At 41.3% G+C, this 26,663-nt stretch overlaps 1 long non-coding RNA gene across 2 annotated transcripts in view; it reads right to left on the reverse strand.

The window, feature by feature from the left end:
- Window positions 1-26,663, reverse strand: part of LOC145525408 (uncharacterized) — a 53,268-nt gene that overhangs the window by 11,475 nt on the left and 15,130 nt on the right. The window contains exons 7-9 of one of the 2 annotated variants that reach the window (XR_014068195.1): window positions 22,767-22,827; window positions 3,692-3,739; window positions 2,459-3,362 (exon numbers count right to left, since the gene is read on the reverse strand). This is a non-coding gene — a long non-coding RNA (uncharacterized LOC145525408). Of the gene's footprint in view, window positions 1-2,458; window positions 3,363-3,691; window positions 3,740-19,130; window positions 19,226-22,766; window positions 22,828-26,663 lie in introns of those variants that run through there. The other variant, XR_014068194.1, reaches the window with a different exon arrangement.

The following is a 26,663-nucleotide window of genomic DNA, read 5'->3' on the forward strand; positions in this document are numbered from 1 at the left end:
CCAACAGCCTCCAACAAAGGACTAGGCTGCTCTGATTCCTGACTCTCCCTAATAGAATGATCTCAGACCCTAATGGTGTCTTCCCTGAGGGTGCAGAATGAATTTTAACAGGAGAGGAAATGACTTCAACATGAATAACATGTATAGTGAAGTTTATGCAAGTGTATATGCATAATATATATGTAAATATACATATAGAGAATAGATATTTGATTTATTCATTGTTCCATTCATTCATATTTAAATTTTCCCATGCCTGAATTTTATTCACTTATATTTTTACCTATTCAATCACTCATTCATTCATTCATTCATTCACTTGCTTATCAATCCATCTAACTATTTATTTAACAGACTTTTCCTGAACATCTACTATGTGTTAAGTACCATATTATGTTAGGAATATAGAATTCTATAAGACAAAATCCTTCTTCTTAAAGAACTGTTTAAAGGATTAGACAGCCATTTATGTACATAATTGCATTGCAATGTTTTAGGTTCATTGTATATGTATGATATGATATATTTGGGGAGTTCAAAATTGATTATCCTTGCCTAAAAGTGAGCTAAATCATAGCTTTGACTATACCGACCTTTGTCAGCAGAGTGATGTCTCTGCTTTTTAATACACTGTCTTGTTTTGTCATAGCTTTTGTTCCAAGGAGCAAGTGTCTATGAATTTCATGGTTACACTCATCATCTGCAGTGATTTTGGAGCCCAAGAAAATAAAGTCTGTAACTGTTTCCATTGTTTCCCCATCTATTTGCCATGAAGTGATGGAACTGGATGCCATGATCTTAGTTTTTTGAATGGTGAATTTTAAACCAGCTTTTTCACCCTCCTCTTTCACCTTCATCAAGAGGCTCTTTAGTTCCTCTTTACTTTTTTGCCATAAAGGTGGTGTCGTCTGCATATCTGAGGTTATTTATATTTCTCCTGGCAATCTTAATTTGCCAGTTGGGTTTTTTTGTCTTTGTGTTATCTTTTGGTCCAGAATTTGCCCCAACTTTGCATGTATGCAGTTTTTAGTCCCATATGGTTTCTTTGTATTTTGTAGCTTGAGGAGAGGTGTGTCCAGATGCAGGCACTGCAGCACGGGATTCCAGGTCCCAGGCCTGTCTCACTGTGAGGTGAGAAGTATTGGACCCTTGAGTACCTCCAGAGTGTGGCCTCCTGAATTAGATTCCAGTCTGGAAGCTCAGTCACCCTCTCGTGTGTCTGGTCATCCTCAGCTGCCACAGGCATAAACCACCAGAATGTGACAAGAGATTCACTCCAAACACTAAAAAAGCGCATTTGTTTGTAGGGAGTGAACACTGTTTACCACTTCATTGTGGAAATTTCCCAGCTTCTTTCTAAGAGACCCATAAGACTTATTCTCAGTTTATGTAGTATCTTTCCTCCAAATAGCCTGATAAATTTTTAATCAAAATTGCATTTTTGGAACTGAAAACTACTTGATTTCCACCAGCCTGTCATATTTGAAAGGAATTTTATGAAACCCAAATGGGATTTTTTTAATGCCTATATTTCTTTCTTCTTCAAGTGGGTTTCTGGCCAAGGTTTTCAGATTTCTCTCCTTTTTTAAAAAAGGACCTTTTACATACTATGTCAAATCCAGAAATGTGACATTCACTAAGTGACATTCTATTTTAATTCACTTTGACAAAATAATGAACTCTATTTGTAGGAGCAATAGGAGCCTCATCTGACAAGGAGTTGTCTCTGGAGTTCAGCTATAAACGAAAAAAAAAAAAACCTATTTCCTTTTTTTCCCCCAATAAAATGGCAAGTTTGAAAGTTTTAGAGAAACCTTTTTGGAAACAATGGAAAATGTCTATGAATCGCTAGGAAGCCCCCCTCCGTAGTCACACATCCTGCCATCATTTGGGTTCTGATTTGGGCCAGCGCACACCATTGTCCTGCAGATCTGGACTGCTCAGCCCTATGGGCCACACCCAGTGGCTGAGGATAGCAAAGCCTCTTGACCACAGGATAACCTCAGCAGCCGGGTCTCTTTCCTCCTGTGACACACAGGGAACTGGTGCAGACTGGAATCCACAGGGGGCTGAGATTAGCAACCCAAGGCAGGACCCCTAGACACATACTCAGCTCATAACCCAAATCAGGGCTCCCGGGGAGAAGAAACACAGACACCTTCACAGCCTCTCTGTTTTGAACTGGATGTTTAAAGACATCTCTTCTGTCATTTTAAACAATAAGAACCTGAAGTGAGGGGAGAGGGAGGCTAGCTTTGAAGCTGAGCCTGGGAGACCTGTGTTACCAGGGAAGGCCACTCGAATGTCCTCGAGAAATGAGGTTGGGGACTTTAGTCCTAACGGTCTAGCCCTTGGACTCCCGCAAAAGAGGGGCACAAAGGCCGTCCAGCCCCTCAGGGAGGGAGCAGGGACTCACTTCCAGGCTAGAACTGATGGCAAGTGCTCTGGAGGCTGGCGATAACAAGAAGAGATGCATTTTATTTTTTATTTGAAAAAATGTTTAAAACAATAAAATAAAATAAAATCATGCACAAAAAGTTTAAAAGTATAAACTTTTCAAATTATTAAATTTGGAAATGAAGCTCCTTTTCTCTATCCTAACACCAATCAATCCCCACTGTGCCATGATAACATTGTCTACCCTTCTGTCTACAGAAAAAAGATATAGATATCTTTAAATTTTATTTATAAACTAGAACATGTCATATATATCAGTCCACATGACTATTTTTTCCTTAGCAACATAAATTTTCATGTCAATATACGGAAAATTAAAGTTGTTTTTCTATCATTATTATTATTATTATAGTCATGTGCTTTCTGATCCTATTCTTAGGGAGTATGTTTTAAGTTCTCTGAGAAATGGTTGTAAAACAGAAGGGGGTGTGGAGTCTGTGGTGTCAAGGACCATGTCATTATTAACCAGACCTCTAATTACCACTTCAGGCTCTTCTGGTTTTGGCCAAACAAGATTAAAGCAGCATGGGAGTATTATGTGTGTGGGTACTGTATGTCATTATTCCATTTGTTTTAGAATATTTTATTATTCCATTTGTTTTAGTATTATGTGTGTGGGTACTGTATGTCATGTATTCCATTTGTTTTAGAATCTAGTTAAAGACACCATAGCAGGTATTCTTTTAAAATAAAGACACCAATATGGAAGCAACCTAAGTGTCCATCAGCAGATGACTAGATAAAGAAGTGGTGTGCATATACATGATGGAATACTGCTCAGCCATAACAAAGAACAAAATTTTGCCATTTGCAACAACATGGTTGGAGTTGGAGGATATTATACTTACTGAAATGTCAAACAGAGAAAGACAAATACTGTATTCCACATCACTTACATGTGGAATCTAAAAAAAAACAAAAACAAAAACTAATGAATATAATAAAAAAGAAACAGACTCACAGATACAGAGAACAAACTAGTGGTTACCAGTGGGAAGAGGGAAAGGAGGAGGGAAAAGATAGGAGTGGGGATTGAGACACAAACTGTTCTTTATAATAGAAGCTACAAAGATATATTGTACAGCACAGGAAATATAGCCAATATTTTACAACAATAGAAAGTGAAGTATAACCTTAAAAAAATTGTGAATCATTATGTTATATATCTGAAACTAAAATAATATTATAAATCAACTATACCTCAAATTAAAAAAAAGAAATAAAAAAACAATACCAGTATCCTAGGTACCCTGGTGGGCTTTCTGAAGGTCCTTTCACATGTCTGGGGATGAGAGAAATAGTAAGATTGGCTTGTTAGCTTCCTGAATAGAGCTGTTTTTTTGTTGTCCTTAAACACAATCTATTACAGTCATTTTTCAGCAAGTCAAATTAGTATAAATCATATTTCAAATCACTAAAATACAATTCTCTCCTTGAGTGTTTAAAGGATTTTTAAATTTTTTATTATGAAATATTTTAATCATACATAATAATACATGGCAAACAATAATGTAAATACTCCTGAACCTAGTATTCAATTTAAGAAATAAAATATTGGGTTCCCTGGTGCTTCAGTGATAAAGAATCCACCTGCCAATGCAAACATGGGTTTAATCCCTGGTCCAGGAAGATCCCACCTGCCAAGGGGCAAGTAGGCTCATGTGCCACAACTACTGAGCCTGTGCTCTAGAGCCTGGGAGCAGCAACTACTGAGCCCACGCATACAACTACTGAAGCCCACTGGTTCTGAGCAAGTGCTCTGCAAAAAGAGAAGCCACCACAATGAGAAGCCTGTGCACTGCAACTGGAGAGTAGCCCCTGCTTGATGCGACTAAATCATGTGCAAAACAACGAAGTCCCAGCACAGACGTAAATAAATAAATAAATAAAATTATTTTTAAAAAAGAAATAAAATATTACCTGCACCATTAAAGCTTTCTTTCCCCAGTTGCATTTTCCTGCATCCCAAACACTTCCTATATCCAGGGATAACCATTATGTTAAGTGCTGTGATTATCATTTCCTGGTTTTTTTAGAACTATCATTTCTCCTCTGGACATCAAAATTACTGTGGAGATTTTTTAAAACTACTGTGTTGTTGGATTCTGTTTTGGACTTTTCCTTTCCACTTTTGGAAACCATATACAGAGACAAGGAGAACTGAGGAGAGGGGTTGAGAAAAGAAAAACACAAGCACTGTTTTAAATAAAACAAGAAAACCCACAAAACCCCCAGTTACATTTAAAACATCCCCAAAACAAGTGTGACCAGCTGAGTCCTGTGGGAATCCTCATAAGAAACAGTGATGGGAGAAGCCAGAAGGAACAAGAACTGAGTGTGCAGACCTCAGATCATCAACAAAAATTCCATCCCCAGAAGGAGAGGATAACTACCCTAGGGGAGACTTCTGTGAGTGAGGCTAAGAAGGACCAGAGATTGTGTCCAAGAGGACCCAGGAATGGCACAGCTCAGAAGGCATGAAAAATACACTTTTGATGGCAGGGGTCAATAAGGAAACAGAAAAAAACAAAGATGGCTCTAGAAGCCCATCTGAGCAGTTTAGGGGCAGAGTGGGTATGGCTACATGAGGATGCCATATTTAAAGGAAATGGCCCAGCACCTTAGTAATACAACAGGAAGCCCTTGAGTTGCAAAGTCTGGAGATTTTCCACATCTTCTCTCATCTCATCTCACAACCACCTCCAATAGATGAACAAAGGAACTGTCTGTGGCTAGTTGGTCCAGAAATTCATCCAATACAATAAGCTAACAAATATTGAATAGGCACAGGACCCACCCAAACATTCACAAAGATAATATACTTTCAAAGCCTAGAAAAACTTTCCTGCAGATGAAGAAAACTCACTATCTAAATATCATAACCAAATGTTCCACCATACTGTTTTTAAACTTGTTGCCGGCAGTGATTTTTAAAAAATCATAAATACAAGAATTCAGGAAAGAAGTGAGATGAGAAGTAGAAGAATTAGAAAATTAAATAGGAAGACCCTCCAAAAAATAAACTTTTCAGAAAAGAAGAAATTAGAAGGAAGACAAGAAAGAAAAGACTGCAGATAACACAGAAGAAGTCTGCAAATGACAAAGAAGATACACCAAAAATCCAATGTGTGCATGTCTCCAAAGAGGAAAACCAAACTATGAGACAATAAAAACCAACAACAAACAATTAAAATGAGATTTAAGAACATTTTCCTAAAGTAAAAGAAGACTTGAATTTATGTATTGAAAAGACAAATCACGTGCTAGGAAAAACTGACTCCAAGTGATCATAACTGAGATGTATCCTAATGCAATCGTTAGATTTTAAAGATAAAGGATTCTTTCAGCAGCCAAGCACAATGATTAAATCACTTGTAAAGGAAATAAACCAAACTGCCTCAAACTTCCTCACAACATTGTTGAACACCAATATAGTGAAACCATTCTTTTTTTATTTTTTTTTAATTGGAGGATAATAGCTTTAGAATGCTGTGAAATGAAGTTTCTACTGTACAGTGAAGTGAATCAGCTGTAAGTATACATATATCCTCTCCCTCTGGAACCTTCTACCTATCAAATCTCATCCTACTCCTCTAGGTCATCACAGAGCTCCAAGCTGCAAGCTGAGCTCCCTACGTCATACAGCAGCTTCCCAACTAGCCATCTGTTTCATACATGGTAGTGTACATATATCAATGCTACTCTCTCAAAGCAATTATAAGATAATGAAGGAAAAGAATTTAAAAACAAAAGTCTTATATCTAGACAAACTTTCAAGCCTAACGGTTTAAACATGAAAGAACTCTGGGAATATTGTTCTCAGGAGTCTTTCTTGAGGAAAATAATAGCATGCGATATTAAATTTTATGTGTCAAATTGACTGGGCCACAGGCTGCCCATATATATAATCAAACATTACTCTAGGTGTGTCTGTGAAAGGTTTTGGGATGAGATTAACATCTGAATCAGTAAACTGAGTAAAGCAGGTAGCCCTCCTCAAAGTGGGTGGATCACACCCAGTCAGTTGAAGACCTGAAAAGAACAGGAAGGCTGCCCTTCCCTCAAGTAAGAGGGAATTCCTCCTGCCTGACTACAGAGCTGTAACACTGGTCTTTTCCTGCCTTTGGACTTGGACTTGAACTGAAACATCGACTCTTCTTGGGTCTCAAGCCTGCCGGCTTTTGAACTGGAACTATTCCATCAGCTCTACTGGGTCTCCACCTTGAAAACAACACATCTAGGGATTTTTCAGCCACCATAATTGTGTGAGTCAATTCCTTACAATAAATCTCTTTCTGTATACATACACACACACACACACACACACCCTGTTCGTTCTGTTTTTCTGGAGAACACTGACTCTAGAGTAGAGAATGAACTCTAGTCAAACAAGAGATGATTGGAGGAAACCAGGCAAAAAGAATATCACTAAGCATTAAATATATTTAACCTGGCTTCCCAGGTGGCACTAGTGGTAAAGAACCCAACTGTCAATGATGGAGATGAGAGTTCAGTCTCCGGGTTGGAAGATCCCCTGGAGGAGGGCATGGCAACCCACTTCAGTATTCTTGCCCGGAGAATTCCCATGGACAGAGGACCCTGACTGGCTACAGTTCATGGGGTCACAGAATCAGACACAACTGAAGCAACTTAGCACACACACTCATGCAGACTCAAATACAAACAAGGGTGGAAATAAAAGCAACATCATAGAACATAAATAGTATGCTGCTGCTGCTGCTAAGTCGCTTCAGTCGTGTCCGACTCTGTGCGACCCCATAGACGGCAGCCCACCAGGCTCCGCCGTCCCTGGGATTCTCCAGGCAAGAATACTGGAGTGGGTTGCCATTTCCTTCTCCAGTGCATGAAAGGGAAAAGTGAAAGTGAAGTCGCTCAGTCATGTCTGACTCCTAGTGACCCCATGGACTGTAGCCTACTAGGCCCCTCCGTTCATGGGACTTTCCAGGCAAGAGTACTGGTATACAGGCCAACAATTGAAAACTGAGAGGAGAAAAGTGGAATGTGGTAGAATGGAAAATAAGTGAATTTATTCCTTCTTTCCTAATAGCCAGGAGTGAGTAGTTCACATTCAGAACAAACAGAAGGGCAGTTTCCAAGTTTGGCAACTGAAGATTAGACTTTGGAAGCTTTAGGATGAACAAAGCTGTGGAATAAAAAACTAGACTTGAGTTTTATTGTCAATTCTGTTATCTAATTTTAAGTAATTACATTAATTGAAACATGGAGATGTTGATAACTACCTGAAATGATTATTCTTGCTGGATAGTTGCAAAAGGCAGGTCTGGGCCAACTCTGACACCCTAGTTGTTTGTGTTAAGGCGTCCTCTCGTTACAAAAAAAAAAGCCAAGACTTGGCTGCTTTCCAACTGTGCTAAATTTTGGGTAGATGGGACTTCCCTGGTGGTCCAGTGGTTAAAACTCCACACTTCCAATGTAGGAGCATGGATTTGATCCCTGGTTGGGAAACTAAGATCCTATATGCTGCACAGAGTGGAAAATAAATAAATAAAAAGATTTTGTGTAGAAGGTGATTGTCAGAATGTAAGGCTCCACCTTTCTCTTTTAGTTCCCTAGTTGGGAGGGTTTGATCCATCAACTAGAACATGCTAAGACTTGTTCTTATTTCTTCCAGCCAGTTCCTGCCTCATGGCGATATATATATATATCTTTCACACTATACACATTTAAAATTATTTTTATTTAAAGATGCTTCTTTAACGTTATTATCCTTGTGATTTCTGTTTTTACCTTTTATAGTTTTTAGTTCTTATTCCTTAAATTCCATCTACTTGTACTTTTTTTTTTACTTTTTAACTAATGCTTTTGCTCTTTTATCTTAATCTTTCATCTCATTTACTTTTATATTTTAACCTTCTATTTTGTTGGTTTATAGCCTTTTACATTTTCTTTTAAATCTCAACCACTTTATTGATTGCTATTTTTAAGTTTCTAACTGACTTTATTGTGATTTATGTTCTTTTAAAAATGCATATTGCTTTTTTATTGCTGTTTTAATCTCCTTCTAACCTTCTATACTCTCATGATTGATATCATCTTATTCATTTTTCCCTTTTCTTATATGTATGTTATAATCATCATTTCTTTTTACAATGGCTAGTCAGAACTCATTGCTATAGCTGTGGTAGCAAAAGCAAAGCACACCTGTAAGAGGAGATTGGGACCCTTCTTCCTTGCATTTGACCTAAAAGTTACCCCCTGTCCCTAGAGGCTCCCTTTCTTATTCAATAGTCTCCAATCCACCCTGTCCACTGAAAACCCAGAAGACTCATGTTAGCTCTCCCCAGAACAATAATTCTCTTCATACAACCCGACACATTTGATGGAGGGAGTTGTGTGGCAGCCTGCCCTCCCGTACCCTCCAAAACTGTGGGACAGACTTCCTGTTTTTAAATCCTTCATCCTCAAGCCAGTGAGACCCTGCTAGGACCAGTTTCTATCTTGTTGTTGTTGTTGCTTAGTCGCTAAGTCTTATCTGATTCTTTTGTGACCCCATGGACTGTAGCCCACCATGCTCCTCTGTCCAGCCAATTTCCCAGGCAAGAGTACTGGAGTGGGTTACCATTTCCTTCTCCAGGGGATCTTTCCAACCCAGAGACCAAACACGTGTCTCCTGCTTTGCAGGCGTATTCTTCATCACTGAGCCACCAGTTTCTATCTAGTCAACTATTAAACTTTGCTTCCTCTGCCTCAAGGGAGATGTTTTCTCTCGGACTCCCTCCCAGGTAGAACGCTGATTACTTAGATACACTTCTCTCCGTGTTGTATCCTAGGAAATAAGGTGCTTACTCACCTAGTGTGTGGTCAAACAATAACCCCAAGGAAGAGAGAAAACTCACTGGCAACTCCTGATCTTATGCTAAGCTCCCACAGGTGTAACTGATCCGTGCCATGACAGTCAGCAATGGAACAGTCTAGAAAATAATTACAGGACGTATGCATTTGATGATTGAGAGGCCAGAAGCTTAATTTCCACAGCCATACAAAGCAAGTTCAATTATTCAAGTCTTGAGATCCCAGGCCACTTGCTGACTCAGGCCTGGTAATGATCTCTCATTTTATACAGTTGATTAAAACAAAGGCCTCAAGCTCAATAAAACACCTGAACAAAATCTCCTGTGCCCAGAACTACTCAGCGATGTTCTCAGCAGTCTGCTTTTAGATTTAAGTCTGTTATAAATACTTTGGACATGATATTTTACACATGGTAATTTATCAATAAATATTTGCCTGAATCATTAAATGGCTCCAAAAGTGGTATCTTCCATTTTTGAGAGCATTTCCTATACACCCACAATTATTTGATATTTCATCTAAATGCATGACAGTTGACTTTTTGTCTTCTGATCCAAAGTTAAACTTGAATTTCTCAGTCCAGTGTTCTATTCTAGAATAGAATATGTTTTAGGCGTGGTTATTCTACTACTATTGTACTCTTTCTTATGGGGAGAAATTCTCCTAAGAATGATATAAGATGGTTTGTAGTATTTGACTGCTGGAGTCCTGCTCCAGCTGGTCCAGGGGTTCCCTCAGGATGGACGGCGTTGGCGGAGAAAATGATGCAGTCTCTTGCTCAAAGCACTGGGGCTGCATGTTTATTTTAAGCATCAGGTTTTCTTTTATACTTTTACAAAAGCATTAGGTCAGAGGTATGACATCTTCAGTTTCCCCTCACTCATATTTACTGTCTCCATAAATCATTGTCATCCTTCAGAGTTCCCTCTTAAGTGTCCTTGTGATAACATTGTAACTCAAGTTTGTCTCTGGGCTGTATATTACATTCCTCAGTTTATTTCTAATCTCTTTAAATCCTGCTATCCCCTAGTAACTTAAGCTCATCATCTCCTAAAAAGGGTTTTAGCTATTAGTATCTCTAAAATACTTAGTTTCCATAAGCTATAGTAAAATATGCCAACACTACAACTACCTTAAACTTTTAGCTTCTAACTATTCTTAATTATTCCTAACCCCTAAACTCAGCAAACTTCTTTTGCCATAAACATTCCCCTTACAGGCAGGTTTCAGATAACAATGTTTCCCATGGTCTCAGGCTGCAGCCTATGTGCTCATCCTGGAACATTCTTTGTAAAGATCCTTGAACAAATGTCAATAGTTAACTTTATGGATTATAACATTCTTTCCAGCCAACTCAACCGGAGGAAGGAAAGGACAAGTCAGAATCACAAGACCTAACTCCTTCATCCCGGGACCGTGCCTGCGGGATGAGGAGAGGGGGTTGGGGCTGTGCCTCCATTTTGTCAGTAATGCCTATCACGGCTCCTAACATTTGACAGTTCTTTGACGTTTGTGGATAAGTGTTACATGGCCTCAATGTGGGCTTCCCAAGTGGCTCCAGTGGTAAAGAACACACCTGCCCATCCAGAAGACATAAGAGACGCTGGTTCAATCCCTGGGTCAGGAAGGTCTCCTGGAGGAGGGCATGGCAACCCACTCCAGTATCCTTGCCTGGAGAATCCCATGGACAGAGGAGCCTGACAGGCTAAAGTCCATAGAGTCACAGAGAGTCAAACAGGACTGAAGCAACAGCACCCACTTATGGCCTCAGTGTGGATGCTGCTGGAATTCATCTAGCACAGGGTCTACAAGCGTTTCTTGTAGAAGGCCAGAAAGTGAATAACTTAGGCTGTGAGGCCATACAACCTGTGTTGCAACTACTCAATTCTGCCACTGTAGAATGAAAGCAGTCATAGACAATATATAACAAGCAGGATGGTGTTCCAGTAAACTCTTATTTATGAACACTGAAATTTGATTTTATGTAACTTTTGTGGGTCAAAAAATACTATTCCTCTGATTTTTTTCAACCAGTTTAAAACGCAAAAGAACATTCTTAGCTTGTCAGTTAGTCAGTTCAGTCTCTCAGTCGTGTCCGACTCTTTGCGACCCGGTGGACTGCAGCACGCCAGGCTTCCCTGTCCATCACCAACTCCTGGAGCCTACTCAAACTCATGTCCATCACGTCAGTGATGCCATCCAACCGTCTCATCTCTGTCATCCCCTTCTCCTTCCACCTTCAATCTTTCCCAGCATCAGGGTCTTTTCAAATGAGTCAGTTCTTTGCCTCAGGTGGCCAAAGTATTGGAGCTTCACATCAGCATCAGTCCTTCCAAGAATATTCAGGATTAATTTCCTTTAGGATGGACTGGTTGGATCTCCAAGAGACTCTCAAGAATCTTTTCCAATACCACAGTTCAAAAGCATCAATTCTTCAACACTCAACTTTCTTTGTACTCCAACTCTCACTTCCATACATGACTACTGGAAAAACCATCGCTTTGACTAGACAGACCTTTGTTGGTAAAGTAATGTCTCTGCTTTTTAATATGCTGTCTAGGTTGGTTATAGCTTTTCTTCCAAGGAGCAAGTGTCTTTTAATTTCTTGGTGGCAGTCACCATCTGCAGTGATTTTGGAGCCCCTCAAAATTAAGTCTCTCACTGTTTCCATCGTTTCCCCATCCATTTACCATGGAGTGATGGGACTGGATGCCATGATCTTAGTTTTCTGAATGTTGAGTTTTGAGTCAACTTTTTCACTCTCCTCCTTCACCTTCATCAAGAGGCTCTTCAGTTCTTCTTCACTTTCTGCCATAAGGGTGGTGTCATCTGCATATCTGAGATTATTGATATTTCTCCCAGCAATCTTGATTCCAGCTTGTGCTTCATCCAGCCCGGCATTTCACATGATGTACTCTGCATATAAGTTAAATAAGCAGGGTTACAATATACAGCCTTGACGTACTCCTTTCCTGATTTAGAACCAGTCTGTTGTTCCATGTCCAGTTCTAACTGTTGCTTCTTGACCTGCATTCAGATTTCTTGGGAGGCAGATCGGGTGGTCTGGTATTCCCATCTCTTGAAGAATTTTCCACAGTTTGTGTGACCCACACAGTCAAAGGCTTTGGTGTAGTCAAAAATAAAGCAGACGTAGATGTTTTTCTGGAACTCTCTTGCTTTTTCTATGATTCAGAGGATGTTGGCAATTTGATCTCTGGTTCCTCTGCCTTTTCTAAATAGTGAACATCGATATTTTAGGGATCGGTGAACTAAAATGGACTGGAATGGGGGAATTTAACTCAGATGACCATTATGTCTACTACTGTGGGCAAGAATCCCTTAGAAGAAATGGAGTAGCCATCATAGTCAGCAAAAGAGTCCAAAATGCAGTCCTTGGATGCAATCTCAAAAATGACAGAATGATCTCTATTTGTTTCCAAGGCAAACCATTCAATATCACAGTAATTCAAGTCTATGCCCCGACCAGTGCTGAAGAAGCTGAAGTTGAACAGTTCTATGAAGACCTACAAGACCTTCTAGAAGTAACACCCAAAAAAGATATCCTCTTCATTATAGGGGACTGGCATGCAAAAGTAGGAAGTCAAGAGATACCTGGAGTAACAGGCAAATTTGGCCTTGGATTACAAAACAAAGTAGGTCAAAGGCTAACAGAGTTTTGCAAAGAGAATGCACTGGTCATAGCAAACACCCTCTTCCAGCAACACAAGAGAGGACTCTCCTCATGGACATCACCAGATGGTCAATACGGAAATCAGATTGATTATATTCTTTGCAGCCAAAGATGGAGAAGCTCTATACAGTCAGCAAAAACAAGACCGGGAGCTGATCGTGGCTCAGATCATGAACTCCTTATTGCCTAATTCAGACTTAAATTGAAGAAAGTAGGGAAAACCACTAGACCATTCAGGTATGACCTAAATCAAATCCCTTACAATTATACAGTGGAAGTGACAAATAGATTCAAGGGATTAGATCTGATAGACAGAGTGCCTGAAGATCTATGGATGGAGGTTCATGACATGGTACAGAAGTCAGTGATCAAGACCATCCCCAAGAAAAAGAAATGCAAAAAGGCAAAATGGCTTTCTGACAACACCTTACAAATAGCTGAGAAAAGAAGAGAAGCGAAAGGCAAAGGAGAAAAGGAAAGATATACCTATTTGAATACAGAGTTCCAAAGAATAGCAAGGAGAGTTAAGAAAGGCTTTCTCAGCAATCAAGGCAAAGAAATAGAGGAAAACAATAGAATGGGAAAGACTAGAGATCTCTTCAAGAAAATTAGAGGTACCAAGGGAACATTTCATGCAAAGATGGGCATAATAAAGGACAGAAATGGTATGGACCTAACAGAAGCAGAAGATATTAAGAAGAAGTGGCAAGAATACACAGAGTTCAGTTCAGTTGCTTAGTTGTGTCTGACTCTTTGCGACCCCATGGACTGCAGCACGCCAGGCCTCCCTGTTTGGAGTTTACCCAAATCATCTCCATTGAGTCAGTGATGCCATCCAACCATCTCATCCTCTGTCGTCCCACAGAAAAACTATACAAAAAAGATCTTCATGACCCAGATAACCACAATGGTGTGATCACTCACCTAGAGTCAGACATCCTGTAATGCAAAGTCAAGTGGGCCTTAGGAAGCATCACTATGACCAAAGCTAGTGGAGGTGATGGAATTCCAGTTGAGTTATTTCAAATCCTAAAAGATCATGCTGTGAAAGTGCTGCACTCAATATCCCAGCAAATCTGGAAAACTCAGCAGTGGTTAAAGGACTGGAAAAGGTCAATTTTCATTTCAGTCCCAAAGAAAGGCAATGACAAAGAATGTTCAAACTACTGCACAAATTGCACTCATCACACATGCTAGCAAAGTAATGCTCAAAATTCTCCAAGCCAGGCTTCAACAGTACGTGAACCGTGAACTTCTTAGCTTGTAGGCTGCATAAAAACAGGCTACAGACTAGATTTGGCCTGCGGCTGTGGATAGCCAAAGCCTGATTTTGTTGTTGTTGTTTTAGTTGATAAGTTGTGTCCAACTCTTTGTGACCCCATGGACTCTAGCCCGCCAGGCTCCTCTGTCCATGGGATTTCCCAGGCAAGAATACTGGAGTGTGTTGCCATTTCATTCTCCAGGAGATCTTCCTGATTCAGGGATCGAACCCACATCACCTGCATTAGCAGGTAGATTCTTTACCACTGAGCCACCAGAGAAGCTCCAAAGCCTGATTTAGGAACTGCCTAATAAAAATCCTTTTGATGAATCAGATGGCATTTCTCGAAGAGGTATTTATTCTGGCCTGCCTTCTGTTCAATCAACACCTCAAAGTCTTGCTATTCCTCTTCATTGAATATGATATCAGGATATAACCCCTAGTTATAAAAAATTGAAAGGGTGTATATTTCTTTATTCCTAGATATCATAGTCCAATGTCATGAGCCAAGACTGACCTTGATAGATGACTTATCTACTATCTAATTAATGTTGTAAAGAAGGACTAGAGATCAAATGCTTCTAAAAACAAAATCATCATTTTTGGTAGACAGCCTCCAGCATTAAACTGACTTATGGTCAATAACCCAAAAGAAGAAGTTAACTAATTCAGTCACATAGCCATATATTTTGCAAACAATTTAGCTTAGAGACAGCATCAGGAAACTATATTTCTCAAGGTTACATGTTCCATGGGTGTTTACAGAAATGTTTTATGAACAATATGGGTATTTGGTCCACTTGCTTTAAATTTTTTTTGAGCAGAAATTATTGCTGATTGTACTCAGATAGAGAACTTTGGGGGTTTTGTTGCCCTTTTGCCTGTGCACTAGAGTGTATCTCAGATGCTTTCTAAGGAGCACCTTGGCCCCTCTTCAGCCTTCCTCTTTGCTTTCTATTCACACACGTGTCCTTGCCAGGTTCCTCACTATTTCCTTAGCGGACACCAATCCTCATCCTGCTAACCAACTATTAAGGCAGATTTGCTCCATGCTTAAGGCAGCAACACAGCAGGCTCTACACCTGTTGGGTGCCCATAAATGTGTCTATCTGGAAGCCTGCTTGGGCAGCTGGGAGACCCCTGTATGATAGAGAATCATTGAAAAGATAGCCCATGAAAGCTTCTCCTTCAACTGAAACTTTCTATCTGATGAAAATTATAGTCCCTCTCCTTGGGGGGAAAAGTTGCTTTAAATTTCAGGAGTCTTAGTGTAAACATTCGTTCTAAGTACTCTAAACTCACTCCAAGATGAAGCCACACAACTGAGACACGTTGCTCCACCAGGGTAAAAGTGCTTTACCAGATGTGCTCTGGGATGATCCATCAGCTCACATTCAGAGCCACATCTGTACTTGCTGTGGGGACATTGTTGAGCACACATACCCTGCAAATGAGGCTCTGTGGGAGGGATTTCTCTCTGTGGCCTCAATACTATTTCTATACTTCTCTTAAGGAACTGTTTTTGTTTGGTTTATTATGTATTTTTACATCTACATCTTGTGAATAATGTTACTCAGTGGCTCTTGACCCTGGCCACACTTTAGAATCACAAGGGAGTTTTTCCAACACCAAGATCCCAGACCAGAGTAACTGAATCATGGTCTCCGGAGTGGGGCCTGGGAGTATATTTTAGAAGCTCCCATGTCCGTTTTATGCAAGTCAGGGTGGAGAATACCTGATCTTGATGACTCATCCTCCTTGGTATCTGTGGCTGCTGGCAGAAAATGGACAGGGTCCTATGACTGCCGTTGGTATCCTCTCCTCTCTCCTGACATCATACTAGCCTTCATTATGAGGACAGGTTTTGAATGTCATTTGTTGACACATTTTCCATTTGTTGACACATTTTAAATATGACTTTCTTGTTGCAATATTTCTTATTTTAGCCTGAAACCAGGCAATTTACTTGAGCTATCTTAAGTCACAAAGAAGAGGAGAAGAGCATTGTAATAGTACAAGGTCATCTCACGGCCCCGGGGGAGAGAGTGCAGTTGGCCCACAGGAGAGACAAGAACCAGAATTGAGAGAAATATAAGAAACCAAGGCATCCCCGTCTCTCTCCTTTCTCTTCTCCAAATACCCCCTTTCTACTTTCTTCTATGATTCTATTTCCTTCTGTCTGTCACTGTAGACTTCCTTTCTTCTCTTCTTGTGAAAATGGGTCAGTACAACTGTCCATTCAGCCAATCAGTGGACAGTGACTACTCTCTCTAAGTATCAGTTTCAAATCTCAGGACAAAGACTGCAAGTGGCCCAAGTTGGGTCAGTCACCTCCACCTGATCTAGTCACCTGGGGTCATGGGGGAGGCCTAATGAAATGCAAACATGCCTTCCAGACCCACCACTGAAACAGAGGGGCAGCTTATAAGAGAAGGGTCATGGGTGAGGCGAACACCCTAAAGGTAACTCCAACTGCATGTAAGCTACTTAGAGCCTTTCTGGAAAAAGGAAATGTGTAAACAAAAAAAATGGATGGGGACGGGCAACCTGAATTACATCTGGATCTGAGCCTTTAGCCTTAGGATCCTTATACCAAAGGGACACAACACAAAGCTTCACACAGAGGGCAAATGGGACCAGCATGTCCTGAGGAGGCAGAAATAAAGAACATTTCAGCAGCTCCTGGAATACCCTGGAGTAAGAAATGGCAACCTACTCCAATATTATTGCCTGGGAAATTCCATGGACAGAGGAGTCTGGCAGGCTACAGTCGTTGGGATGGCGAAGAGTCAGACACTACTGAGTGTGTGTGCACGCACAGACACGCACACACACACACACACAGAATACATTGCCCCTGCAAAAGTCCCCAGTGAAGCCATTTCTAAATCTCACCTAGATAAGGTGCCTGTATGTGAAATCCAAGTCAGACACGATTCTGGAAAACCTTAGTCATTGCCCTTTCATGGGTCTTGGCCTCATTTGCCAGAACTGCTTTAGAAAAACGTTGAAAGTGGAGAACAATAATTCCTTGTTAACAGACATTACTGTTCACCAGGTTTCAGTTCACACGTCTGATGATGCTCTGCACTGCTGCACAAATTTTGACAAATTTCAGAGTCACTGTAGCAGAGTCAGGACTGGACAGGGCCTCATTTGTCAGGCTAACGTCAAGCAAGGCAAAATGAAGGAGGCAGTAGCAGCTGTAGCAGATGTCCCTCAGGAAATCATTTCTATTATGTAGCAATAATAAAAATAACTGTCTTTTTACAGAAACAGACTCACAGACTTAGAGATTGAACTTTTGGTTGCCAGGAGGGAAGGATGAGGGGAAGGGTTAGTTAGAAAGTTTGGGATCAACATGTATAACTGCTATACTTAAAATGGATAACCAACAAGGATCTATTGTACAGCATGTGGAACTCTGCTCAATGTTGTATGGCAGCCTGGATGGGAGGAGAGTTTGGGGAGAATGGGTACATGTATATGTATGGCTGAGTTCCTTTGCTGTCCACCTGAAACTATCACATTGTTAATCAGCTATACTCCAGTATAAAGTAAGTTAAAAATATAAAATAAATTGGAAGAAGAAAAAAATACAAGTCTTTTTAAAATAGTCACTATGTGCCAGGACCTGTGCTAGATTACTTTCATTAATCCCAGTCATAATGTTTTTATATAAAATGATATTTTATATACTTTCTGTTGAAACAAAATATGCTTTGAGCTCAATGAATTTTCACAAACCAAACATACACATGTAACCAGCACTGAAGGCAAGAAACAAAACATGACCAGTATCCCCAAGTCCCTCTTTGTGGTCCCTTCCAGTTGCTGCTACCTAAGGGGAAACATTGTTCCCGTGTCCAACAGTAAAGATTTGTTTTGTTGGTTTCTGTGCTCTATACAAATGGAATAATAAATGGATATTTACTGGGATCTATTTTTTCTTCACTCAATATTATGTTTTCTGAGTTTCATACATATTGTTGCATGAATTAGACCATGTATTTTTACATCTGTATAGACATCCATTATACAAATATCTCAGTTTATTTATTCTGATGGACATTTGGGTAATATCCATAATGCTGCCATGATCATTGTAGCACATATTGTTTGGTGAATGCATGAAAGCCTTTCTATTTGGTATATAACTGGGTCATGAGGTATGCATATGTTCAGCTTTATTAGACACTGACAAACAGTTGATCAAAATAATTGCACCGATTTACACTCCTGCCAGCAGTGTAGGAGAATTCTTTTTCCTCCATACCCTCACCCACCTTGATTTGAAACCTTTCATCTTTATCACTTTAGCCATTTTGGTAGGTGTGTGGTAGTACAATTGAGGCACTTCCTTGATAATTAATGACATTTAGTACCTCTTCACGGAGAAAGCTCTGGCAACCCACTCCAGTACTCTTGCCTGGAAAATCCTATGGATGGAGGAGCCTGGTGGGCTGCAGTTCATGGGATCGCTAAGAGTCGGACACGACTGAGCGACTTCGCTTTCACTTTTCCCTTTCATGCATTGGAGAAGGAAATGGCAGCCCACTCCAGTGTTCTTGCCTGGAGAATCCCAGGGACAGGGGAGCCTGGTGGGCTGCCGTCTGTGGGGTTGCACAGAGTTGGACACAACTGAAGTGACTTAGCAGCAGCAGCAGTACCTCTTCATGTGGTTGGTTCAGGGCTGTTTTTTGTTTTTCTGTTTGCCGCCCTTCAGATGTTCTCTTGGTGAAGTGTCTATTAAAGCCTTTTGCCATTTTTTTCTATTGGGTTGTCTTTTTCTAATTGATTTGCAGGAGTTCTTTATATGTTCTGGATACAAGTTCTTAATTAGATATACACATTCCAAATATCTTTTCTACTCTGTGCATTCATTACCTTTTTACTCTCTTAATGATGTCTTTTAGAAAACCGAAGTTCTTCAGTCTAAATTATTTATATATTTTTCTTTGGCTGGTTAGCAGCTTTGTGTCCTTTTAAAAAAAAAAAAAGCTTTGCTTATTCAAGGGTCATGAAGACATTATTCTATGCTTTATTCTACAACTTTATTTTTATCATTAACACGTAGAGCTGCTATCCATATGTATTTGATTTTATGCTTGATATGAAGTAGGAATAGAAGTACTATCTTTTACATAAAATCAGTTGAGAAATATTTACTAACAACTCTTCTTTTCCTATGCACTGCCTTATTAATTAATCAGGTCATTATATATGTGAGTCTGTTTCTGAGCTTTATTTTATACCATTGATAAGTGTTTCTATCCTTCTGACAGTTTCATATTGTCTAAATTACAATAAATTAATAATGGATCTTGTCTGGTAGTGTAAGCTGTCTGATGCTACTCTTCTTCAAGATTGCCTAGGCTATTCTTTGCCCTTTGCATTTCCATATAAATTTTGAAATCAGTTTATCAATTTAAAAAACTACCAGAATTTTATTGGCATTATACAATCTGTAGATTAATATGGGGATAATTTACATCTTGCAGTATTACAATCTTGCAAAACTGCATCTTGCAGTTTTCCAATCCATGACCACAGTATATATCTTCATTTAATTAGGTCTTCTTTAATTTATCTCAATAATATTTCAGGGCTCTACTTCTTTCGTTGGATTTAACAATAGGAATTTGATGTTTATTGATGTTATTATAAATGGAATATTTTATTCTAGTTTTTAATTTATTAGTTGCTGATAGAAATATAGTTGATTTTTTTGTATTGACCTTGTGTCTAGCAACTTTCCTGATTATACTTACTAATTCTAGTAGTTTGTGTTTTAGTTTTCTAAAATTGCTGTAACAAATTACCACAAACGTGGTGGCTTGAAACAACAGAACTGTTCTCTCATAGTTCTGTGGGTCAAAAGTCCAAAATCAATTTCACTGGCTAAAACCAAGCTGCCAGCAGGGCTATGCTCCCTCCAGAAGCTCGAGGGGAGAATCTGTTCCTTGCCTCTTGCAGGTTCTGGTGGCTCCACGTACCTTGCGCTCATCACCGCCATCTCTGCCTCCATCTTTACACTGACTTCTCTTCTGTCTGCATGTGGAATCTCCCTCTGCCTCTCTCTCGTAAGGACACTTATGATGGCATTTGGGCCCACCCAGACCACCCAGGATAATCTTTCCCTTGCAAGTTCTCAGCTTACTCACATCTGCAAAGACTTTTTGCCCAAATAAGACAAAACAGTTTCCAAGGATTAGACACTAATGTCCATCCCAGCATGGACATTTAAAAATCTGTGCAGGAACCCATCTACTGTGCCTGTTGGTGATCAGTTCATGGGAAGAGGAGATGCCTGGCTTGATGTCTCCAGCCCCCATCCCCAAGATATACAAAATCTCAGTACTGAGGATGGGGTGGGGGTGGCAGGAAAGCAAAGCTGGAAGCCCTCAGGCCAGAATGAACACACATGCACCTTGCATCCTGGGAACGAGTCCCAGGACACCAGTGAGAATTCACACTGTCTGCCTGGAGCAGCCCCTCCGCCAGCTCCCTGCCTGAAGATCCTTTCTTCCTTCTGTATTCCTGATCCTGGCTTGAGTTTGTCTTTTCTAGAGCTCTCAAGGCACCCACTGGGGACAAGCTGCGAAATACAACTGTATAATTTCAGTGGTTCCACCTAGGAATTATATGCTCTTATATTTGCGTTTAAGTTTGCATTGCACAATAAATAGGTAAATAGTAAAAGCATGCTAATAATGGAAAACTTTAACTTTTCTTAGGGTAACATTAAATAAAGCAAATGAAAAACACCGTGACAAGTGAGAGAAAGACCACAGAAGAAAGGGAAAAGCTTTATCTGTAACAGCACCTTTTTTTCCTACTTTTTAACCTTGAGGCCCCACATTTTCATTTTGCACTGAGCCTCCCAAATGATGTGGTTGGCTCTGGTTACAGCATGCCTCTTGCTTAAGCCAGTGCCTGTGTAAGCCTGGCAGCTGACCCTGAAACCAACGGCTAGAACCCAGTCCCACAATAATGTTACTTTCTGTGAATGCCCCGTGGTGACTCACAGCTCAAGACTGTATATTTCTCACTTGTCTGAATGCAAAGTCAAAGTGGCTATTTTTACAGAACAAAAACTGAGAGAAAATATGGAATTCAGCCCATCTCTATGCACTGCTGCACCTGAGACACTCCACACACATAATAAATCTGTCTTTGGAAACTTGCTCCTTTGCAATTTTGACACAGATAAATGGCAAGTATTAAATCTTAAGGGAAAAGAACCAGCTGCCGTGATTGTTGAATTACTGAGACATAAGCCTCCAGGCCCACTGATGTAAAGTACCAGCCAGAGGCCTCTTGGAAAAGGGCACAGGTAAGCTGGGAGAATGTCAGAGGGGACCTCACGATGTCTCTGTCTCCACTAACCCAGAGAAACTAAAGGTCACCTGTAATATCACTGGATCTAAACTTTGAAAGCCACTGGACTTTGACCAGCAAGAGGACCTTGTTGGGACAGATACCAAACCAGTGGTTCAGCACTTAGATTGTTGAACCAAGCCAGTGGTTCAGAACTCAGATTGTCAGAACCAAGCCAGCGGTTCAGAATTTAGATGGTTGTTATTGGAATGTTTCTTTGACCAGAATGGATGGGTACCTGATGGAAGAACAAAGATTAACAACAGACATATTTATTTGTTCACTGTTGAACACAATACCGTTGGTTGGAGTCAAGACTGAGAATGGACATAATTCTAGAATGTCAGAGCCAAACACAGATATTAAACGATGTATTCCTCCAGTGGTGTTCCTCTGGAGTAGAATTCCTTGAGGAGAGGAGCTTGGCTTCTTTAGTTTTATGTCCCTAGGGCCCCACGCATTGCCCAGCTTGGAGTAGGGGCTCAGGAAGATCCCCTGGAGAAGGGCATGGCAACCCACTCTAGTATTCTTGCCTGGAGAATCCCATGCACAGAGGAGCCTGGTAGATTACAGTCCATAGGGTCACAAAGAGTCGGATACAACTGAAGGTACTTAGCACGCATGCAGTTTTTACCAGAGGAGGAAGATCAGACATTCTTCTCAGACCTCTCCATGGATGAACTCATTTAATCCTCCTAACAAGCCAGTTTGGGGGTGGGGGGAGGGCACAATTCTTAATTCCGCTGCATGAACTCTGAGAACGATTCGCCAGCAATAGGTGGAATCAGTCTTCCAACCCGAGTCTGAGGCTTCCCTTCCAGCCCTTTGCTCCAGGATCAGAGGAGAGTCCTTAGGAAGGGGTAAGTTCTAACCCTCTCCCATGGCAGCAGAAGCTCAGCACCAGCCCCTAGGAAGGCGCCTCGTGGGAACACATGTCTCCCCAGTGCTGTCCCTGGACTTGTCCTTTCTCTGCAGACACTGCCTGGACACTTCAAACTTGGAGCTGGGTCCCCACCTCCTTAAATACTCCCCCTCCTGTCAGCCCTCCCATGGAGAAGTGACAGCGTGGGGTGCCCACAAAGCCCTAGTTCCCTGGGCTTTCCATCTCCCACAGACTGGCTCTGAACTTCGCAAGTCACTTACCAGCTCCAGGCCTCAATCGCTTTATCCATACACTGTATCCCAGTGCTGTGTCTCAGGATGGCTGTAAAGAGCAAACGAACGATCCCCTGTGAGTTCACATTGCAAACTGTTTAGTGTAAACCTGTTCCCATTTATTCACAACTAAGACCAACTACTTGAGAGTATTTAAGAGCAGGACTTGGGAGCCAGGCAGAAAGGGCAAGTTACTGAACGGTTCTTATTTCAGTTTCCACATCTGTAAAATGGGCATCAAGGTGGTACCTACTCCAAGGATGTTAGAGAGCATATGCAAGATTATGCATAAAAATTAATAGTAAGGACTTCCCTGGTGGCCCAGTGGTTAAGACTCCACGTTTCCAATACAGAGGATGTGGATTTGATCCCTGGCTGGAGACCTAAGGTACCACATGCTGCATGGTGCAATCAAAAAAATAAAAATAAATAAAAAACATTTTAACAAATAAAATTAATAGTAAAAAGTTTTTGTGTCTTTAAATACTTTTATATATATATAATATAATTACCAGTTATAGGGCCTGGAAAATGTGTATTAGCTAATGTTAATAGTACTTTTCAACTAAATACAGTTACAAGCTATGGGAAACAAGACAATGCCTGTGAAGTGATTAGTTCTGTTTCTAGCATATGGTTTGTGCTCAATAAATACAACCTGCTAAGGTGTCTTTGTGTTGTCATTGTTTCTGTTACCAGGAACAGATTGATACAGACTACCTACTTTTAGGAGATCCTATCTTTGACTAAATCCAACCTGACTCATGACATAACAGGTGAGTCTAACTCTCGGGTATCTTCTTACAGTTCAGAACAGAAATACCAAGTCCCTAAAGATAGGATCTGTAGCTAGAGAGGCCAAGTGAAAAGAAACACTGATGCCCAGGTCCGCATCATTGACCTGAGCTGTCTCTTGGGACCTTGTTACTTAAAGTGTGACCTGAAGACAGTCAGCCTTGGGTGTCCCCAGGGAGCTAGTAAGAAATGCAAGTCCTGCACCAACACTGCTGGATGGCAAATTCCTGGGTGGTTCCTAGCCACGGGGGAGTGAGCATCACAGCCCTGAGACCCAGGAGGACTCTGTGCTTTTCAGCCTAGCCTGATCCAGGTTATAGGACTGGACTTTATCCCACTGCCCCAAAGCTGGCAGAGCTGATTTTGTGAGTGTGCTCAGACTCTAGACAACAGGGCCCTGTGCTCAGACAGACCCAGTGCTTGGTTTTAGTTCTGTGCCATCCATTGCTATCTTGAAGTGCTTAATAATTTAAACAAGGGAGCCCCACATCTTCATTTAGCACTGAATCCCACAGGAATGCCCGGTACACTGGGACCCTCCGGGACTGGAGCTCTGCAGCTGGGGTGGCCTTTAGGGTTGTCTCGATTAGGCAAGGCTGCCTCAAGGAAAAGCACCCAACCTTGAGCATGGCAGCAAGGAGGTGGAGGGCACTTTCCAGAGTGGACTTGGCTGTGAGCTGCCAAAAGCTTCCATTCCTGGCAGATGGAGGATGGAGTGCCCTAGTCCCAAAGGGGGCATATGGATGGGCACCACCATGTCCAGTAAACCTGCTTCACTAAATGCCTCAACTGTGAGAAATGGAACAAACACCTGCCAGAGGAGGGATTTTTAGGTGGGACAACAAAACTTTGTGTTACTGATAGGAGTTGGCTGATTCTCATTCTTAGCCATTGCTTATTGTTATTTGTTTAGTGGCTACTTTCTCATCTCTACTTCAATTGCTGGGCTGGAAGTGGAACTTTGCACAGTTTCCCTGGGATTTTCTGTTGAACTGCTTCATACTTACCACCTCATGTGCTTAAGTGTATGTCCCCCATCCCCACCTTACTTTCAGCCCTCCATGAGAAAACCTGGATTTTGGGGAATGTGGAATTCTAGAAAGAGTATGAATTTCTTGTAGAGTGAGCTTGGAAAGAAGGGGCTGAGATTTTGCCTCCAAAAAAGCTGCCTAGAAGCTCATTCCCTTCACCTGCTGGAGTGGGCCCTGGTGCCATCCTCTAAGTCACTTTTCTGGTGAAAGGGCAGGGCCCATAAGAGGCAGAAAAGACAAGGCTGCCATTTTGTCATTTCCCAGAAGTGTCGCACCAACCCCCTTACACACAGCTATTATTAAACATTCGCAAAGTAAAATCGCCCCTAGAATTGGAGAGTCTCATAAACATGTGGATAAATGCAGAAAATAAGTGCGTTCTCCCCAAGTCTTCCCTCTCAGTGAATGGCCCCACTCTTCATCTAGTTGTGCAAGTCAGAACCTGAAGCATCTCCCTGAGGCCTCCCTCTCCTGCAGCCCCAGTCACCGAACACCGTCAATTTTCCCTCCTAGAGAACTCTGCACTCCTACTTCCCACCCACCCTGTGTCTTCACGGCCCCCTCCTTCAAGCTGCATCATCCCTCCCTGGGCCCCGAAGTGGCCTCTAAATTCGTCTCCGCACATCCACTCCTGCCCCCTTCCAATCTGTTCTCCATTCTGTAAACAGAATGATCTTTTAAAATTACAATTTTGATCCTGTGTTTCCTGTCCTTAAATTTCTTTTGCGTCTTCTAGCCTGTTGTGCTCCTGATAAACAGTAAAATTCATAATGTGGCCTGCAAGTTCCCTCAAGCCCCTACAAGGCCCTGCCAGGCTTCGGGTCTCCTCTGGCACCTGGCTGTCCTCACTCACGGCACTGTGCCCTGCCTTGTTGGCCTCGCTTGATGCCTTCCCCAGGCCGGCTATTATCTTGCCACCTCTGCTTACTTAACATCTGCTGTGGTTAGTGGTTACACATGCAGGATCTGAAGCCAGACAGCCAGGCTTCAAATCCCCAGCTCTAGCACTTAAAAAAAAAAAAAAACAAAACAAAACTATGTGGCTTTGGGCCATTTACAAAAGCTCTGCAAACCCCAATGTCCTCATCTGTAAAATGGAGGTAACAATAGTACCTATAGCTGCAGGAGTGAAGGAGATGATGCACATATAGAAGTTAGAGCCAAGCACGCCCTGACTGCTCAAAACTGTTAGTTATCATCATAACCCATCCTGCAAGCCCCAATCTCAGCTCCTTTCTCAGGGAGATCGTTCCTGGTGGGACCTCCCCACCCCTACCAGGTCAGGGGCTGTTCTGCCCCGTCCTAGTTCCCCCCTCCTAGTTCCCGGTTCCTTCCTTCTACAGAACAGAGTGGATTTGTCTGCCTTCTGCTCCAGGCCATGAGCTCCCTTCAGGGCAGAAACACTTCTGTTTGCTCACCACTATAATCTCAAAAACGACAGAATGATCTCTGTTCGTATCCAAGGCAAACCATTGAATATCACGGTAATCCAAGTCTATGCCCCGACCAGTAACGCCGAAGAAGCTGAAGTTGAACGATTCTATGAAGACCTACAAGACCTTCTAGAACTAACACCCAAAAAAGATGTCCTTTTCATTATAGGGGACTGGAATGCAAAAGTAGGAAGTCAAGAAACACCTGGCGTAACAGGCAAGTTTGGCCTTGGAGTACAGAATGAAGCACGGCAAAGGCTAATAGAGTTTTGCAACGAGAACGCACTGGTCATAGCAAACACCCTATTCCAACAACACAAGAGAAGACTCTACACGTGGACATCACCAGATGGTCAACACCGAAATCAGACTGATTATATTCTTTGCAGCCAAAGATGGAGAAGCTCTATACAGTCAGCAAAAACAAGACCAGGAGCAGACTGTGGCTCAGATCATGAACTGCTTATTGCCAAATTCAGACTTATATTGAAGAAAGTAGGGAAAACCACTAGACCATTCAGGTATGACCTAGATCAAATCCCTTATGAGTATACAGTGGAAGTGACAAATAGATTTAAGGGACTAGACCTGATAGACAGAGTGCCTGATGAACTATGGACAGAGGT

The sequence above is a fragment of the Giraffa tippelskirchi genome, chromosome 11 (genome assembly GCF_054371585.1).
Source record: "Giraffa tippelskirchi isolate mGirTip1 chromosome 11, T2T-mGirTip1v1.2.pri, whole genome shotgun sequence".
Lineage (NCBI taxonomy): Eukaryota > Metazoa > Chordata > Mammalia > Artiodactyla > Giraffidae > Giraffa > Giraffa tippelskirchi.